At 43.0% G+C, this 17,438-nt stretch overlaps 8 non-coding genes and 2 pseudogenes across 8 annotated transcripts; all 10 read left to right on the top strand.

Annotated features, from left to right (window-relative positions):
- Positions 1–538: 538 nt before the first annotated feature.
- On the top strand, positions 539–654 carry LOC141247667 (U2 spliceosomal RNA; annotated as a pseudogene).
- A 525-nt stretch (positions 655–1,179) lies between these two features.
- On the top strand, positions 1,180–1,361 carry LOC141247656 (U2 spliceosomal RNA). Its single transcript, XR_012311082.1, has one exon. It is a non-coding gene; the product is annotated as a U2 spliceosomal RNA (small nuclear RNA).
- Positions 1,362–7,588: 6,227 nt separating this feature from the next.
- On the top strand, positions 7,589–7,815 carry LOC141247665 (U2 spliceosomal RNA; annotated as a pseudogene).
- A 1,109-nt stretch (positions 7,816–8,924) lies between these two features.
- LOC141247647 (U2 spliceosomal RNA) lies at positions 8,925–9,115 on the top strand. Its single transcript, XR_012311073.1, has one exon. It is a non-coding gene; the product is annotated as a U2 spliceosomal RNA (small nuclear RNA).
- A 1,109-nt stretch (positions 9,116–10,224) lies between these two features.
- LOC141247642 (U2 spliceosomal RNA) lies at positions 10,225–10,415 on the top strand. Its single transcript, XR_012311068.1, has one exon. It is a non-coding gene; the product is annotated as a U2 spliceosomal RNA (small nuclear RNA).
- Positions 10,416–11,524: 1,109 nt separating this feature from the next.
- Positions 11,525–11,715, top strand: LOC141247641 (U2 spliceosomal RNA). Its single transcript, XR_012311067.1, has one exon. It is a non-coding gene; the product is annotated as a U2 spliceosomal RNA (small nuclear RNA).
- Positions 11,716–12,824: 1,109 nt separating this feature from the next.
- On the top strand, positions 12,825–13,015 carry LOC141247646 (U2 spliceosomal RNA). The gene has a single exon (XR_012311072.1). It is a non-coding gene; the product is annotated as a U2 spliceosomal RNA (small nuclear RNA).
- Positions 13,016–14,124: 1,109 nt separating this feature from the next.
- On the top strand, positions 14,125–14,315 carry LOC141247640 (U2 spliceosomal RNA). The gene has a single exon (XR_012311066.1). It is a non-coding gene; the product is annotated as a U2 spliceosomal RNA (small nuclear RNA).
- A 1,108-nt stretch (positions 14,316–15,423) lies between these two features.
- LOC141247645 (U2 spliceosomal RNA) lies at positions 15,424–15,614 on the top strand. The gene has a single exon (XR_012311071.1). It is a non-coding gene; the product is annotated as a U2 spliceosomal RNA (small nuclear RNA).
- A 1,109-nt stretch (positions 15,615–16,723) lies between these two features.
- LOC141247648 (U2 spliceosomal RNA) lies at positions 16,724–16,914 on the top strand. Its single transcript, XR_012311074.1, has one exon. It is a non-coding gene; the product is annotated as a U2 spliceosomal RNA (small nuclear RNA).
- The last annotated feature ends 524 nt before the right edge of the window (positions 16,915–17,438 follow it).

Here is a 17,438-nt window from a genome sequence, read left to right as displayed (position 1 = left end):
GTTGATTAGTCTGTGGCATTCTGTTAAACTGTTGCTTATGGCGGTCTCTGTGAGCTTCTCAGCGACATTCAGCCAGCCAGGTATCCTGCCTGCAGTAGATGGAATGTGGCAATGGAACACTGGCTGCGCGTGTCATAATAGGCTCTGAGCCTTTATATACCTGCGCACAGCAGCAGCCACCTTCAGTCTGCTGCTGGACAGCCAGCAGCAGCAGGAGAGGTAAGTAATCAGCAGCCCTCCTGCTAAGGGTAGACAGCTGCTCGTTCCACCCCACCCCCCGCCTTAATTGGTTCTCCTCCCTTCCAACGGTGTTGAGGCGGGTGGGAACAGCAGGGGGTGAGGGTGCTGTGTTTAAAGAGGTGGAGTTATGCAGATCTAAAACGCGTGGATTGCAGCAGCAGCAAGCCGAAAAGTGCAGGCATGTAAGGGATCTAGAGGTTGACAACATGTCTTCTTAACGGGAGTCCAGGAGCTCATCTCCACAAATGGACTCTTCAGGATCCTTGGGTGGCTCCGTAGTTCGAAACCAATTCTGGTTATCGCTTCTCGGCCTTTTGGCTAAGATCAAGTGTAGTATCTTTTGAAAAGGCAGTTTTGTCCTTGGGCTGCCCTAGTAAATTGATGCATATTACACACTGGTTTGGTGCACTTGTTAGTACGCCAGGTGGCTCATAGAGTTATCTGATGGAAAACATGGCCCTCCAGGATCGAAGTCACTAGGCTGGGTAAGTGTGAGGGCTTTGGAGCAATGTGCCCCAGGAGTATTCGCCCTGGTGGGAGTCCAAGCTTACTGGGACTGGGAACCCCAGAAAGACTTGGCTTCGTAGCACGCCGCACCTTTGCCAATCATACTTTCTGAGCAACCCCCCCTATTCCTGGCCTCCGGGCTAGGAAGGGGAATTTTTATAAACCCGGTCGGAGGTCCGGTCAGCTTTGGGCTGAGAAACCAACACAGGCTCCAGCTCCACTAGGGTGGCAGCCAAGATGGAAGCTGGGAGCACGAAAACGGCTCTTCTCCGGCTTCGGCTAGGGAGAGCATCGGAGATTCCCTGACCCTCGCTGTGGCCTTCTGGCTCGGAGGGATGGGGATGGTTTATTGGGGACCCTCTCCTCCGGGAAGGGTCCACATGAATCCTCGCCTCGTGCGCTGTTTTGGTGTGACTTCGGTCACATTTTTCAGTGCCTTGGATGCAGCTTCAATCAAAAAATCTGTTCTTATCAGTTTAATATCTGATACGTCCCCTATCTGGGGACCATATATTAAATGGATTTTTAGAACAGGGAGATGGAAAAAGAGCTTGCTCTGTCCACTCCACGCATTGACCTGGTATTGCAGTATCTCCAGGACCGGTGCACCCCTTCTTTAATGCAGTTTCTAAAATCAGAAAGTATTGAATTCAATGTTTTTTGTTCATTTTGCTTGTTTGTCGGATTTTGGGATGGACTCTTTGGCTTTGCTTTTCTTCTCCTCATTGGATTTTTCATGTTCAAAGTTGCAGAAGCCAGATGACAAGCTCATTTTGGTTCAACTTCAGCAACTGTGCATTGCATTGCCATGTAATGTAACGCAATGCTATCTTTCTAGCTCTCCCTCTTTACTTCCTTTTGGATAAACAGACATATTAGGCAAGCATTTTGGAGCTTTCACCTAAATAACTACAGGTGGTGAGATAAGCTGCACAATATAATTGACCTTTCAGTATATTGTTGCACACACACCATCTATTTAGCAAATGCCCTTGTTATCAACAGCAGCCTTTTAAACTCACCTGAGCTAACAGGTATGTGCGCTGGTTACTCTGCTGCGCTTAAAATTTCTTTTTTGGTTTGCTACAATGCCTTTTCTGAAACGTTGTCTCCCTCTGCTGGAACACTGACTTCTTTCAATTAATGCCTGCAGACTATAAAAGAGAACCCAACCCAAAAAGTTTGGTTGATTAGTCTGTGGCATTCTGTTAAACTGTTGCTTATGGCGGTCTCTGTGAGCTTCTCAGCGACATTCAGCCAGCCAGGTATCCTGCCTGCAGTAGATGGAATGTGGCAATGGAACGCTGGCTGCGCGTGTCATAATAGGCTCTGAGCCTTTATATACCTGCGCACAGCAGCAGCCACCTTCAGTCTGCTGCTGGACAGCCAGCAGCAGCAGGAGAGGTAAGTAATCAGCAGCCCTCCTGCTAAGGGTAGACAGCTGCTCGTTCCACCCCACCCCCCGCCTTAATTGGTTCTCCTCCCTTCCAACGGTGTTGAGGCGGGTGGGAACAGCAGGGGGTGAGGGTGCTGTGTTTAAAGAGGTGGAGTTATGCAGATCTAAAACGCATGGATTGCAGCAGCAGCAAGCCGAAAAGTGCAGGCATGTAAGGGATCTAGAGGTTGACAACATGTCTTCTTAACGGGAGTCCAGGAGCTCATCTCCACAAATGGACTCTTCAGGATCCTTGGGTGGCTCCGTAGTTCGAAACCAATTCTGGTTATCGCTTCTCGGCCTTTTGGCACGATCCTTGTGATTGGTGTCAGGAGGCAGGTTCGTGATCACTGGAATTCTTTCTCGGCCTTTTCCGATTGGAACTGCTGCTATTGGGAAGGAAGGAAGGTGTTTCTCGTACCTTTCGGCGTGGAAGGAATTCTGGATCGTGGAGGAGGATTTCTTCAGGACTGGAGTTCTGGACGCTGCTGAACAGAAGGGATCGAGTCTGGTGCTGTTATTTTTGGACGTCATCGGGCTTTCTTTTGAATTTTCTCTGTGTGGAAATGGAGATGAATTTGGATCAGGACGATGCCTACATGAAGGACACCATCCGGTTTGTGGTGAGTGTGGAATTTAGGCAAGTTAAAAACTTGGACTTTTTGTACAGGAAAGTCTTTACTCCTATCTTGCATATCAGCAAGGATGAGTACTTTTGTGTTCAGTCATTTTCTAACAGAGGAGTACACGATGTGACTTTGAGAGGTGCTGGTGTATGTGAGAGGGTTTTTTCCAGTTTTAGATATGCTGCAGCCTGTGAGCATAGTGAGGTATTGGAAGGAATTTCAGCCACGCCTCGCTTTCAATTTGATCAAAGGATGCTAACAATACATATGTATAACCCTTTCATATCTGATGAGCAAGTGACTTCATACTTAAGAAGGTTTTGCTCCGTATTAATTATGAAAAAACGTTGTACGACTGGTTTTGGGGCCTGGAACGGCAAGAGACTGTATCAGGTCGTTTTTAAAAAGGACCCGTCAGTGGAGGGGGGTGTCTTAAGACCCCCACCAGTCGTGTTCATAAATAGAGATAGAGGCTTTTTGTTTTTTTCTAATATGCCACCATATTGTAAACGATGTCGGAAATATGGCCATATGGATGAAAATTGCGCCCCTTGTGAAGTATGTTCTGGCCCGGTTCATCAGGCGAGAGAGTGCCCAATGCAAGCCAGGCAAACATCTGAGGCTGATGCTGAAGATAAACAAGGGGATGGTGGGCAGATGGAGGATGGAGGATCAGAAAGTTCTTCTAATGTGGCGCAGGAAGTAGAGGTTCTGGCACCTCTAAGTAATAGAGAAAAAAGAGAAGAGAGGAAGAAAGCTGAAGAAAAGAAGAAAGAAGAAAGGAAGAAGGAAGAAAAGAAGAAGGAAGTAAAGAAGAAGGAAGAAAAGAAGAAGGAAGACAAGAAGAAGGAAGACAAGAAGAAAGAAGATAAAAAGAAAGAAGGAGAGAGGAAAGAAGATGGAAGAGAGGAAGGAACATTGGAAGAGGAAAAGGAGGGGCAACAAGGTATTGTGGATACAGTTGCTGCTCTGGCGGTATTATCAGAGATGTCGTCAGGGATTCCTTGTGCCCAGGAAAATATGGACTTAAGTTCAAAATCTTTGAAAAGGAGTACATGGGAAGAAGAGCAACAGGAGATCATGGAGGACTTGGGTGGGAAAAAATCTCGTGGTGACGCGTCTTCTTTGTTTGGGGATGTATCTCCCTCAAGTTCTTCTGATCAAGAATCCTTAATTGTGGATGTGAAATCACCTTTGGTAGATGAGGGCGGAGGGATTAGCCCTGGGCCTATTACTAGAAGATGATTACTGTTGTATCCCTGAATGTTCAGGGGTTGAACAATTTATACAAACGCACTGCATTATATGATTTTTTGAATAATGAGAAATGCGATTTTATTTTTTTACAAGAATGTAATTTAGAAAGGAAAATGAGCTATGAATATTTACGTGGAATATGGAAGGGTAACATGGTTTTTTCTGGTGGGAATGAATTGAAAAGTGATGGGGTGGGTTTTTTGTGCTCTAGTGAGTGGGAGGTGGTGAAGTATGAGGAAATTTACCCTGGTCGTATTCTATGTGTAGAAGTAATGAGGGAGGGTAAAAGGGTGCGTTGTTTTAATATTTATGCTCATACTGAGAAAAATCAAAGATTACATTTATTCGAGATTTTACAGCTTTTTTTATCAGGTGCGGATCCGATTTTAATTGGTGGGGATTTTAACTGCCAGTTAAATAATGTACGGGTTGGGTCGGTAACCTGCCTTAAGAACATAATTTCTGCCTTCAGTTTAAAGGATGCATGGGCTATGGATGGTAGTAAAAAAGAATTTGAAGTTACGTGGTCAAACAGAGGTTTTACGTCTAGGATTGATCACTTTTTTATGTCTGATTCTTTTAAATGTTCCTCTTTTAAGACAAGTATTAATCCTTTTTCGGATCATAAGTTATTGGGATGCACTTTAGCAATAGACCCTTGCGGTAAGAAAAAACCTTCGCATTGGAAACTGAATGTTTCTTTATTACAGGGGGAGAATTTTAAAGAAGACTTTAAGGTTTTTTATAATGAATTAAAACTTAACAAAAAGGGTTTTAAGTGTATTTTAGACTGGTGGGATTTTATGAAGGGTAAGATCAGAACCTTCTTTGTTAAATTGGGAAAGAGGAAAGCGTATGAGAAAAGGCAGTTTTATGATGCGTTAAATGCTAATTTGCAGTGTTATTATTATTTTCAAAACAATGGAGTTAATATGGACAGCAGTATTAGTGAGGTAAAGGAGAAAATTCAGAATGCACTAAAAGAGAAGGGAAAAGAAATCATCTTCAACTCTAGGGTAAAGGTCCTGGATGAGGATGAGAAATGCACTAAGTTTTTCTTTAAAAAAATATGTGGAAAAAAGGATTTTATTGAGGTCTTAGAGGGTGAGGTGAGCCCAGAGGGGAAAGCATTGCAGGCCAAAATGTTTTATGATGATCTGTTTTCTCGAAAAAAGATTGATGAATCATTGAAAAACCATTTTTTAGAGGTTCTGGATAAAGCTCTTAGTGAGGAAGAAAAATTACTTTTATCTAGGGAGTTTACTAAGGAGGAGATATTTAATACTATTTGCACTTTACAAAATCAGAAGACACCAGGTGTGGATGGCCTCCCTGTGGAGTTTTACAGGGTTGTGTGGGATATTATAGGGGAAGATTTTTATGAGTTGTTTTTAGAAGTGGAGTCCTCTTTTAATATTCCCAAGTCATGGGCAGAAGGCCTTATTGTTTTATTATATAAAAAAGGAGGAAAAGAACTGATTAAAAATTGGAGGCCTATTACGCTGCTAAATACAGACTATAAAGTATATGCAAAACTATTGGCCAATAGATTAAAGAGTGTGATAGGGTCGGTTATTGAGGTGGATCAGTCTTGTGCAGTCCCGAATCGTAAGATTACCGACACGCTAATCTTACTGAGAGATATAATATGGGATGTGGCTGATAGGAAGCAGGACTTGGCCCTTGTTTCCCTTGATTTTGAGAAGGCATATGATAGGGTTGCTCATGAGTTTTTATTTGCCGTTTTAAAAAAAATAGGATGTCCTGGTGTTTTTATTGAACGTATTAAATGTCTGTATAAGTTATGTTTTAGTAAGATTTCTATTAATGGTTTTTTATCGGAAAATATTAATATTAATTGTGGGGTTAAGCAGGGGTGCCCCCTGTCGCCTATACTTTTCATTTGTGCAATAGAACCCCTTTTAACTGCTTTTAGGAAAGATAAAGTTATTAATGGCTTTTTTATTCCTGGCAGTAGGAATGACCAAGTGAAGGTTTTAGCTTATATGGATGATGTGTCAGTTTTAGTGCGGGACATTAAGAGTCTTCATAGAGTTTTAAGGACAGTTGTGTGGTTTGGTGGAGCATCTGGTTTTAAAATAAATTTAGAAAAATCAGGTGTTTTAACTATGGGTAAATTTCTTTTAAATTCGGATTGCATGCTGATGAGAGTAATGGAAATTAAAGTTTTAGGGGTATTTTTTACAGAGACATGTGGGAATGTGAGGAATTGGGAGTCCCTGCTTGAAAGGGTAAGGAAAAAGATTGATTTTTGGAACTTGAGAAGTTTAACAATGGAAGGCAAAATCTTGATAATAAAGCAGGTCTTACTTCCGATAATTTTATACATTTCAACTGTTTTTATACCTCCTATTAATGTAATGAAAAAGATAATTAAGTTATGTTTTAATTTCCTATGGAAGTCAAAAATGGAAAGGGTAAAAAGGGAAGAGTTGTACAAAATTAAAGGGAAAGGAGGGAAAGGCTTCCCAGACATCAGAACCTTCATTTATGCCAAGTATTTAGCTAATTGCATATGCACTTTATTAGGACCAGTTTCTAGGCTGAAAACCTTTTTAACATACAATTTGGTTTTTTTTATTAGGAAATACAAATGGTTACAAATGCATTTGGATCGGCCATATAAGTTTATGCCATCTGGGAATTATATTATTTTAGAAAGAATTCTGAGGGATTTTAAATTAATGAATATGGATCTTAAAATACTTGGAAATCATAAGAACATTTTAAAAGTCTTAGAAAGCAGGGTGATAGCTAGTCCGGTAGAGCGATTTTCCGATAATGTTGTAGATAAAATTTGGATTAATGCAAATTTTAAGTGTTTGACTAATGAACACAAGGACTTAATATGGTGTAGTATTAAAGACTGTCTGCCAACTCGAGATTTCCAATATAGAAGAGGATTGGTACGGTTTGAAAAATGCCCAAGACGTAAATGTGCTGCTGGCGAAACAGCTATGCACATTTTTTGGAACTGTTGTTATGCGCAATTAGTATGGAGAAAGATTAGTAATTTAGTTAAAGCTCTAAGTGGTGTTAATTTTCTAGATTTTAATAGGATTTTTTACGGGTTGGGTGTCAAGGATGAAGTGTTCAAGGTTGTATGGATAATTTTATCTTGTGTGAAAATGGCGCTTTGGAAAACTCGGAATATTTTGATTTTTAAACATAAGGAAGTATCGGTACAAGAATGTATTAAGTTATGCCTAAGTTATATGTTTTTATATTTCTGGAGAGATAAGGTGTTGTTTGGTGATAAAAAAGCTAATGAAATTTGGAAGCAAAAAGATTGGAATGTACTTACCTTGTGATGTTCTTGTTGCACCATATGTACCCCCCTGTAAAAAATGGAAATTCTAAAGTTAAAAGGAAAATAAACTGGAATATGGAAAATAATATAAGCTGTAAATTTACAACAACAAAAAAAGGAAAAAAAAAAAAAAAAGATCCAGTTTGCTATCTACAATGAGGAAACTTTTAAGTTTGAAACGATTTTAACATGATGACTTGTGATGGTGGACTTAAAGATCTGAGTAGAAAGAAAAAAAAAAAAAAAAAAAAAAAAAAAAAAAAAAATCTGTTCTTATCAGTTTAATATCTGATACGTCCCCTATCTGGGGACCATATATTAAATGGATTTTTAGAACAGGGAGATGGAAAAAGAGCTTGCTCTGTCCACTCCACGCATTGACCTGGTATTGCAGTATCTCCAGGACCGGTGCACCCCTTCTTTAATGCAGTTTCTAAAATCAGAAAGTATTGAATTCAATGTTTTTTGTTCATTTTGCTTGTTTGTCGGATTTTGGGATGGACTCTTTGGCTTTGCTTTTCTTCTCCTCATTGGATTTTTCATGTTCAAAGTTGCAGAAGCCAGATGACAAGCTCATTTTGGTTCAACTTCAGCAACTGTGCATTGCATTGCCATGTAATGTAACGCAATGCTATCTTTCTAGCTCTCCCTCTTTACTTCCTTTTGGATAAACAGACATATTAGGCAAGCATTTTGGAGCTTTCACCTAAATAACTACAGGTGGTGAGATAAGCTGCACAATATAATTGACCTTTCAGTATATTGTTGCACACACACCATCTATTTAGCAAATGCCCTTGTTATCAACAGCAGCCTTTTAAACTCACCTGAGCTAACAGGTATGTGCGCTGGTTACTCTGCTGCGCTTAAAATTTCTTTTTTGGTTTGCTACAATGCCTTTTCTGAAACGTTGTCTCCCTCTGCTGGAACACTGACTTCTTTCAATTAATGCCTGCAGACTATAAAAGAGAACCCAACCCAAAAAGTTTGGTTGATTAGTCTGTGGCATTCTGTTAAACTGTTGCTTATGGCGGTCTCTTTGAGCTTCTCAGCGACATTCAGCCAGCCAGGTATCCTGCCTGCAGTAGATGGAATGTGGCAATGGAACGCTGGCTGCGCGTGTCATAATAGGCTCTGAGCCTTTATATACCTGCGCACAGCAGCAGCCACCTTCAGTCTGCTGCTGGACAGCCAGCAGCAGCAGGAGAGGTAAGTAATCAGCAGCCCTCCTGCTAAGGGTAGACAGCTGCTCGTTCCACCCCACCCCCCGCCTTAATTGGTTCTCCTCCCTTCCAACGGTGTTGAGGCGGGTGGGAACAGCAGGGGGTGAGGGTGCTGTGTTTAAAGAGGTGGAGTTATGCAGATCTAAAACGCGTGGATTGCAGCAGCAGCAAGCCGAAAAGTGCAGGCATGCAAGGGATCTAGAGGTTGACAACATGTCTTCTTAACGGGAGTCCAGGAGCTCATCTCCACAAATGGACTCTTCAGGATCCTTGGGTGGCTCCGTAGTTCGAAACCAATTCTGGTTATCGCTTCTCGGCCTTTTGGCTAAGATCAAGTGTAGTATCTGTTCTTATCAGTTTAATATCTGATACGTCCCCTATCTGGGGACCATATATTAAATGGATTTTTAGAACAGGGAGATGGAAAAAGAGCTTGCTCTGTCCACTCCACGCATTGACCTGGTATTGCAGTTTCTCCAGGACCGGTGCACCCCTTCTTTAATGCAGTTTCTAAAATCAGAAAGTATTGAATTCAATGTTTTTTGTTCATTTTGCTTGTTTGTCGGATTTTGGGATGGACTCTTTGGCTTTGCTTTTCTTCTCCTCATTGGATTTTTCATGTTCAAAGTTGCAGAAGCCAGATGACAAGCTCATTTTGGTTCAACTTCAGCAACTGTGCATTGCATTGCCATGTAATGTAACGCAATGCTATCTTTCTAGCTCTCCCTCTTTACTTCCTTTTGGATAAACAGACATATTAGGCAAGCATTTTGGAGCTTTCACCTAAATAACTACAGGTGGTGAGATAAGCTGCACAATATAATTGACCTTTCAGTATATTGTTGCACACACACCATCTATTTAGCAAATGCCCTTGTTATCAACAGCAGCCTTTTAAACTCACCTGAGCTAACAGGTATGTGCGCTGGTTACTCTGCTGCGCTTAAAATTTCTTTTTTGGTTTGCTACAATGCCTTTTCTGAAACGTTGTCTCCCTCTGCTGTAACACTGACTTCTTTCAATTAATGCCTGCAGACTATAAAAGAGAACCCAACCCAAAAAGTTTGGTTGATTAGTCTGTGGCATTCTGTTAAACTGTTGCTTATGGCGGTCTCTGTGAGCTTCTCAGCGACATTCAGCCAGCCAGGTATCCTGCCTGCAGTAGATGGAATGTGGCAATGGAACGCTGGCTGCGCGTGTCATAATAGGCTCTGAGCCTTTATATACCTGCGCACAGCAGCAGCCACCTTCAGTCTGCTGCTGGACAGCCAGCAGCAGCAGGAGAGGTAAGTAATCAGCAGCCCTCCTGCTAAGGGTAGACAGCTGCTCGTTCCACCCCACCCCCCGCCTTAATTGGTTCTCCTCCCTTCCAACGGTGTTGAGGCGGGTGGGAACAGCAGGGGGTGAGGGTGCTGTCTTTAAAGAGGTGGAGTTATACAGATCTAAAAAGCGTGGATTGCAGCAGCAGCAAGCCGAAAAGTGCAGGCATGTAAGGGATCTAGAGGTTGACAACATGTCTTCTTAACGGGAGTCCAGGAGCTCATCTCCACAAATGGACTCTTCAGGATCCTTGGGTGGCTCCGTAGTTCGAAACCAATTCTGGTTATCGCTTCTCGGCCTTTTGGCTAAGATCAAGTGTAGTATCTGTTCTTATCAGTTTAATATCTGATACGTCCCCTATCTGGGGACCATATATTAAATGGATTTTTAGAACAGGGAGATGGAAAAAGAGCTTGCTCTGTCCACTCCACGCATTGACCTGGTATTGCAGTATCTCCAGGACCGGTGCACCCCTTCTTTAATGCAGTTTCTAAAATCAGAAAGTATTGAATTCAATGTTTTTTGTTCATTTTGCTTGTTTGTCGGATTTTGGGATGGACTCTTTGGCTTTGCTTTTCTTCTCCTCATTGGATTTTTCATGTTCAAAGTTGCAGAAGCCAGATGACAAGCTCATTTTGGTTCAACTTCAGCAACTGTGCATTGCATTGCCATGTAATGTAACGCAATGCTATCTTTCTAGCTCTCCCTCTTTACTTCCTTTTGGATAAACAGACATATTAGGCAAGCATTTTGGAGCTTTCACCTAAATAACTACAGGTGGTGAGATAAGCTGCACAATATAATTGACCTTTCAGTATATTGTTGCACACACACCATCTATTTAGCAAATGCCCTTGTTATCAACAGCAGCCTTTTAAACTCACCTGAGCTAACAGGTATGTGCGCTGGTTACTCTGCTGCGCTTAAAATTTCTTTTTTGGTTTGCTACAATGCCTTTTCTGAAACGTTGTCTCCCTCTGCTGGAACACTGACTTCTTTCAATTAATGCCTGCAGACTATAAAAGAGAACCCAACCCAAAAAGTTTGGTTGATTAGTCTGTGGCATTCTGTTAAACTGTTGCTTATGGCGGTCTCTGTGAGCTTCTCAGCGACATTCAGCCAGCCAGGTATCCTGCCTGCAGTAGATGGAATGTGGCAATGGAACGCTGGCTGCGCGTGTCATAATAGGCTCTGAGCCTTTATATACCTGCGCACAGCAGCAGCCACCTTCAGTCTGCTGCTGGACAGCCAGCAGCAGCAGGAGAGGTAAGTAATCAGCAGCCCTCCTGCTAAGGGTAGACAGCTGCTCGTTCCACCCCACCCCCCGCCTTAATTGGTTCTCCTCCCTTCCAACGGTGTTGAGGCGGGTGGGAACAGCAGGGGGTGAGGGTGCTGTGTTTAAAGAGGTGGAGTTATGCAGATCTAAAACGCGTGGATTGCAGCAGCAGCAAGCCGAAAAGTGCAGGCATGTAAGGGATCTAGAGGTTGACAACATGTCTTCTTAACGGGAGTCCAGGAGCTCATCTCCACAAATGGACTCTTCAGGATCCTTGGGTGGCTCCGTAGTTCGAAACCAATTCTGGTTATCGCTTCTCGGCCTTTTGGCTAAGATCAAGTGTAGTATCTGTTCTTATCAGTTTAATATCTGATACGTCCCCTATCTGGGGACCATATATTAAATGGATTTTTAGAACAGGGAGATGGAAAAAGAGCTTGCTCTGTCCACTCCACGCATTGACCTGGTATTGCAGTATCTCCAGGACCGGTGCACCCCTTCTTTAATGCAGTTTCTAAAATCAGAAAGTATTGAATTCAATGTTTTTTGTTCATTTTTCTTGTTTGTCGGATTTTGGGATGGACTCTTTGGCTTTGCTTTTCTTCTCCTCATTGGATTTTTCATGTTCAAAGTTGCAGAAGCCAGATGACAAGCTAATTTTGGTTCAACTTCAGCAACTGTGCATTGCATTGCCATGTAATGTAACGCAATGCTATCTTTCTAGCTCTCCCTCTTTACTTCCTTTTGGATAAACAGACATATTAGGCAAGCATTTTGGAGCTTTCACCTAAATAACTACAGGTGGTGAGATAAGCTGCACAATATAATTGACCTTTCAGTATATTGTTGCACACACACCATCTATTTAGCAAATGCCCTTGTTATCAACAGCAGCCTTTTAAACTCACCTGAGCTAACAGGTATGTGCGCTGGTTACTCTGCTGCGCTTAAAATTTATTTTTTGGTTTGCTACAATGCCTTTTCTGAAACGTTGTCTCCCTCTGCTGGAACACTGACTTCTTTCAATTAATGCCTGCAGACTATAAAAGAGAACCCAACCCAAAAAGTTTGGTTGATTAGTCTGTGGCATTCTGTTAAACTGTTGCTTATGGCGGTCTCTTTGAGCTTCTCAGCGACATTCAGCCAGCCAGGTATCCTGCCTGCAGTAGATGGAATGTGGCAATGGAACGCTGGCTGCGCGTGTCATAATAGGCTCTGAGCCTTTATATACCTGCGCACAGCAGCAGCCACCTTCAGTCTGCTGCTGGACAGCCAGCAGCAGCAGGAGAGGTAAGTAATTAGCAGCCCTCCTGCTAAGGGTAGACAGCTGCTCGTTCCACCCCACCCCCCGCCTTAATTGGTTCTCCTCCCTTCCAACGGTGTTGAGGCGGGTGGGAACAGCAGGGGGTGAGGGTGCTGTGTTTAAAGAGGTGGAGTTATGCAGATCTAAAACGCGTGGATTGCAGCAGCAGCAAGCCGAAAAGTGCAGGCATGCAAGGGATCTAGAGGTTGACAACATGTCTTCTTAACGGGAGTCCAGGAGCTCATCTCCACAAATGGACTCTTCAGGATCCTTGGGTGGCTCCGTAGTTCGAAACCAATTCTGGTTATCGCTTCTCGGCCTTTTGGCTAAGATCAAGTGTAGTATCTGTTCTTATCAGTTTAATATCTGATACGTCCCCTATCTGGGGACCATATATTAAATGGATTTTTAGAACAGGGAGATGGAAAAAGAGCTTGCTCTGTCCACTCCACGCATTGACCTGGTATTGCAGTTTCTCCAGGACCGGTGCACCCCTTCTTTAATGCAGTTTCTAAAATCAGAAAGTATTGAATTCAATGTTTTTTGTTCATTTTGCTTGTTTGTCGGATTTTGGGATGGACTCTTTGGCTTTGCTTTTCTTCTCCTCATTGGATTTTTCATGTTCAAAGTTGCAGAAGCCAGATGACAAGCTCATTTTGGTTCAACTTCAGCAACTGTGCATTGCATTGCCATGTAATGTAACGCAATGCTATCTTTCTAGCTCTCCCTCTTTACTTCCTTTTGGATAAACAGACATATTAGGCAAGCATTTTGGAGCTTTCACCTAAATAACTACAGGTGGTGAGATAAGCTGCACAATATAATTGACCTTTCAGTATATTGTTGCACACACACCATCTATTTAGCAAATGCCCTTGTTATCAACAGCAGCCTTTTAAACTCACCTGAGCTAACAGGTATGTGCGCTGGTTACTCTGCTGCGCTTAAAATTTCTTTTTTGGTTTGCTACAATGCCTTTTCTGAAACGTTGTCTCCCTCTGCTGGAACACTGACTTCTTTCAATTAATGCCTGCAGACTATAAAAGAGAACCCAACCCAAAAAGTTTGGTTGATTAGTCTGTGGCATTCTGTTAAACTGTTGCTTATGGCGGTCTCTGTGAGCTTCTCAGCGACATTCAGCCAGCCAGGTATCCTGCCTGCAGTAGATGGAATGTGGCAATGGAACGCTGGCTGCGCGTGTCATAATAGGCTCTGAGCCTTTATATACCTGCGCACAGCAGCAGCCACCTTCAGTCTGCTGCTGGACAGCCAGCAGCAGCAGGAGAGGTAAGTAATCAGCAGCCCTCCTGCTAAGGGTAGACAGCTGCTCGTTCCACCCCACCCCCCGCCTTAATTGGTTCTCCTCCCTTCCAACGGTGTTGAGGCGGGTGGGAACAGCAGGGGGTGAGGGTGCTGTGTTTAAAGAGGTGGAGTTATGCAGATCTAAAACGCGTGGATTGCAGCAGCAGCAAGCCAAAAAGTGCAGGCATGTAAGGGATCTAGAGGTTGACAACATGTCTTCTTAACGGGAGTCCAGGAGCTCATCTCCACAAATGGACTCTTCAGGATCCTTGGGTGGCTCCGTAGTTCGAAACCAATTCTGGTTATCGCTTCTCGGCCTTTTGGCTAAGATCAAGTGTAGTATCTGTTCTTATCAGTTTAATATCTGATACGTCCCCTATCTGGGGACCATATATTAAATGGATTTTTAGAACAGGGAGATGGAAAAAGAGCTTGCTCTGTCCACTCCACGCATTGACCTGGTATTGCAGTATCTCCAGGACCGGTGCACCCCTTCTTTAATGCAGTTTCTAAAATCAGAAAGAATTGAATTCAATGTTTTTTGTTCATTTTGCTTGTTTGTCGGATTTTGGGATGGACTCTTTGGCTTTGCTTTTCTTCTCCTCATTGGATTTTTCATGTTCAAAGTTGCAGAAGCCAGATTACAAGCTCATTTTGGTTCAACTTCAGCAACTGTGCATTGCATTGCCATGTAATGTAATGAAATGCTATCTTTCTAGCTCTCCCTTTTTACTTCCTTTTGGATAAACAGACATATTAGCAAGCATTTTGGAGCTTTCACCTAAATAACTACAGGTGGTGAGATAAGCTGCACAATATAATTGACCTTTCAGTATATTGTTGCACACACACCATCTATTTAGCAAATGCCCTTGTTATCAACAGCAGCCTTTTAAACTCACCTGAGCTAACAGGTATGTGCGCTGGTTACTCTGCTGCGCTTAAAATTTCTTTTTTGGTTTGCTACAATGCCTTTTCTGAAACGTTGTCTCCCTCTGCTGGAACACTGACTTCTTTCAATTAATGCCTGCAGACTATAAAAGAGAACCCAACCCAAAAAGTTTGGTTGATTAGTCTGTGGCATTCTGTTAAACTGTTGCTTATGGCGGTCTCTTTGAGCTTCTCAGCGACATTCAGCCAGCCAGGTATCCTGCCTGCAGTAGATGGAATGTGGCAATGGAACGCTGGCTGCGCGTGTCATAATAGGCTCTGAGCTTTTATATACCTGCGCACAGCAGCAGCCACCTTCAGTCTGCTGCTGGACAGCCAGCAGCAGCAGGAGAGGTAAGTAATTAGCAGCCCTCCTGCTAAGGGTAGACAGCTGCTCGTTCCACCCCACCCCCCGCCTTAATTGGTTCTCCTCCCTTCCAACGGTGTTGAGGCGGGTGGGAACAGCAGGGGGTGAGGGTGCTGTGTTTAAAGAGGTGGAGTTATGCAGATCTAAAACGCGTGGATTGCAGCAGCAGCAAGCCGAAAAGTGCAGGCATGCAAGGGATCTAGAGGTTGACAACATGTCTTCTTAACGGGAGTCCAGGAGCTCATCTCCACAAATGGACTCTTCAGGATCCTTGGGTGGCTCCGTAGTTCGAAACCAATTCTGGTTATCGCTTCTCGGCCTTTTGGCTAAGATCAAGTGTAGTATCTGTTCTTATCAGTTTAATATCTGATACGTCCCCTATCTGGGGACCATATATTAAATGGATTTTTAGAACAGGGAGATGGAAAAAGAGCTTGCTCTGTCCACTCCACGCATTGACCTGGTATTGCAGTTTCTCCAGGACCGGTGCACCCCTTCTTTAATGCAGTTTCTAAAATCAGAAAGTATTGAATTCAATGTTTTTTGTTCATTTTGCTTGTTTGTCGGATTTTGGGATGGACTCTTTGGCTTTGCTTTTCTTCTCCTCATTGGATTTTTCATGTTCAAAGTTGCAGAAGCCAGATGACAAGCTCATTTTGGTTCAACTTCAGCAACTGTGCATTGCATTGCCATGTAATGTAACGCAATGCTATCTTTCTAGCTCTCCCTCTTTACTTCCTTTTGGATAAACAGACATATTAGGCAAGCATTTTGGAGCTTTCACCTAAATAACTACAGGTGGTGAGATAAGCTGCACAATATAATTGACCTTTCAGTATATTGTTGCACACACACCATCTATTTAGCAAATGCCCTTGTTATCAACAGCAGCCTTTTAAACTCACCTGAGCTAACAGGTATGTGCGCTGGTTACTCTGCTGCGCTTAAAATTTCTTTTTTGGTTTGCTACAATGCCTTTTCTGAAACGTTGTCTCCCTCTGCTGGAACACTGACTTCTTTCAATTAATGCCTGCAGACTATAAAAGAGAACCCAACCCAAAAAGTTTGGTTGATTAGTCTGTGGCATTCTGTTAAACTGTTGCTTATGGCGGTCTCTGTGAGCTTCTCAGCGACATTCAGCCAGCCAGGTATCCTGCCTGCAGTAGATGGAATGTGGCAATGGAACGCTGGCTGCGCGTGTCATAATAGGCTCTGAGCCTTTATATACCTGCGCACAGCAGCAGCCACCTTCAGTCTGCTGCTGGACAGCCAGCAGCAGCAGGAGAGGTAAGTAATCAGCAGCCCTCCTGCTAAGGGTAAACAGCTGCTCGTTCCACCCCACCCCCCGCCTTAATTGGTTCTCCTCCCTTCCAACGGTGTTGAGGCGGGTGGGAACAGCAGGGGGTGAGGGTGCTGTGTTTAAAGAGGTGGAGTTATGCAGATCTAAAACGCGTGGATTGCAGCAGCAGCAAGCCGAAAAGTGCAGGCATGTAAGGGATCTAGAGGTTGACAACATGTCTTCTTAACGGGAGTCCAGGAGCTCATCTCCACAAATGGACTCTTCAGGATCCTTGGGTGGCTCCGTAGTTCGAAACCAATTCTGGTTATCGCTTCTCGGCCTTTTGGCTAAGATCAAGTGTAGTATCTGTTCTTATCAGTTTAATATCTGATACGTCCCCTATCTGGGGACCATATATTAAATGGATTTTTAGAACAGGGAGATGGAAAAAGAGCTTGCTCTGTCCACTCCACGCATTGACCTGGTATTGCAGTATCTCCAGGACTGGTGCACCCCTTCTTTAATGCAGTTTCTAAAATCAGAAAGAATTGAATTCAATGTTTTTTGTTCATTTTGCTTGTTTGTCGGATTTTGGGATCGACTCTTTGGCTTTGCTTTTCTTCTCCTCATTGGATTTTTCATGTTCAAAGTTGCAGAAGCCAGATTACAAGCTCATTTTGGTTCAACTTCAGCAACTGTGCATTGCATTGCCATGTAATGTAATGAAATGCTATCTTTCTAGCTCTCCCTTTTTACTTCCTTTTGGATAAACAGACATATTAGGCAAGCATTTTGGAGCTTTCACCTAAATAACTACAGGTGGTGAGATAAGCTGCACAATATAATTGACCTTTCAGTATATTGTTGCACACACACCATCTATTTAGCAAATGCCCTTGTTATCAACAGCAGCCTTTTAAACTCACCTGAGCTAACAGGTATGTGCGCTGGTTACTCTGCTGCGCTTAAAATTTCTTTTTTGGTTTGCTACAATGCCTTTTCTGAAACGTTGTCTCCCTCTGCTGGAACACTGACTTCTTTC

This window comes from Phyllobates terribilis, unplaced genomic scaffold (assembly GCF_046119375.1).
Source record: "Phyllobates terribilis strain yellow unplaced genomic scaffold, ASM4611937v1 Scaffold_3210__1_contigs__length_86141, whole genome shotgun sequence".
NCBI lineage: Eukaryota > Metazoa > Chordata > Amphibia > Anura > Dendrobatidae > Phyllobates > Phyllobates terribilis.
This window is presented reverse-complemented; position numbering and strand designations above follow the sequence as displayed.